Source organism: Cebus imitator, unplaced genomic scaffold, assembly GCF_001604975.1.
Source record: "Cebus imitator isolate Cc_AM_T3 unplaced genomic scaffold, Cebus_imitator-1.0 Scaffold161, whole genome shotgun sequence".
Taxonomy (NCBI): Eukaryota; Metazoa; Chordata; class Mammalia; order Primates; family Cebidae; genus Cebus; species Cebus imitator.
In genome coordinates this window covers 77053-78505 of record NW_016107476.1, presented here as the reverse complement: position 1 = coordinate 78505, position 1453 = coordinate 77053, and positions in this window count along the sequence as shown.

Genomic DNA, 1453 nt, shown 5'->3' with positions numbered 1-1453 from the left:
AAAAAAAAAAAAAAAGGAGAAAAACAAAGAGGAAAAAGGGGACAAAACCCCCGACAACGCGGCCCGTACGCCCAGCCCGGCGACCGGCAAGCGGCAAGAATGAATGTCCCCGCGGGGCGGCTTCGGCGGCGGCGCGCGGGTCAGCGGCGACGGGAGAGTGGCGCGCTCGCGGAGAGGCGGCCAGTCTGGTCCAGGATCCCGGTAGAGCTGCGGCAAGGCCGCCTCGTCAGCACCCGCGTCCTCTGAGCACGTCCAGTGTCCCCAGCCTGGCGATCAGGTAGCGAACAGCGCAACTCCGAAATGCTGCGGCTCCCGCCTGTTTCTGAGACGGCGAGTTGTAGTTGTCCTACACCCGGGGGGACGCACACTCGCTGTTGCAATTGATTACGGGTAATTTCGCAGCCCCCACGTTTCGGTTACCTCATGAATACACTAAATTGTTTGGATAATATATCAGATCGTAATGGATGGTTTCTGTCCTTGTCCCCAATCAAGTAGGGGTTTAGCCAGTGAATAAACGGAAATGATTGGTCTTGCTTTGAGGAAACACACAATCAAAGACCCACACTTCCAGAAAAACTTTTGACAAGATTCATCCTGAATTGTTAGTACCATTAGCAGGCATTATTAACTTTCCTTTTGCCTTTGACCCTCCTGCTCACATACTGGCTAGAGGGGTTTTCTCCACACTCGCCAGATAGAACTGAATGAGGGGTGGGAGGGGAAGAGAAAAAAAAAAACACCCTTACACACCCGCAGCAGAAGAAAGCAGTTGCCTGGGGGGTGGGGAAGAAAGGGGGGGGAGATAAAGTTTTCCCAAAAAGTATCTCCCCCGCACTCTAAAAAAGCCAAGCTTTTCCCCCAAACAACTCCTCCTTAACACACCTCCACGCAGACAGCCATCTTAAACTGCCACCTCTCTTCATTTAGTTCCAGTTGGATTTTTTCATGCCTGCACCTCCAGCAGCCCTGAGGCAGCCCATTCAAAGGGCAGCTTTGTACTCAGAGAGTCCAGCAGGAGAGAGAGGGGGAGAGGGAGAGACGGCCGAGAAATCTCAACTGTGAGATCTGCTTAAAAAAAAAAAAAGTTTTCCCCTAGCTATTTCATTGTCTCTGCTACAATATCTTTGAGAAAAGCAACAGCCAGTAATCCAATAAGAGCATTGATTAGGCTACAATGATTCAATTCAAGCGCATGGCCTTGTGCAAGGAGCATGCTCCAGCCCTTCTCGTCACCTTGCCGGGGCAGAAGCCCTCTCCATGCCGCTCTCCCCATTCATTCCTTTATGGGAAATGCGGAGCAAAAGGAGTGAAAGATGGCAATTATCTAATTGGACTATTAACAAACAGTCCTCTGAGTGCGGCGGTCTGGCGTGGCTCCTGGGCGGGGGAAGGGCCGTGTTCCCTGCCCTCATTCACAAAGAGTGCAGGGGCCGGGGAGGAAAGGGGTTTT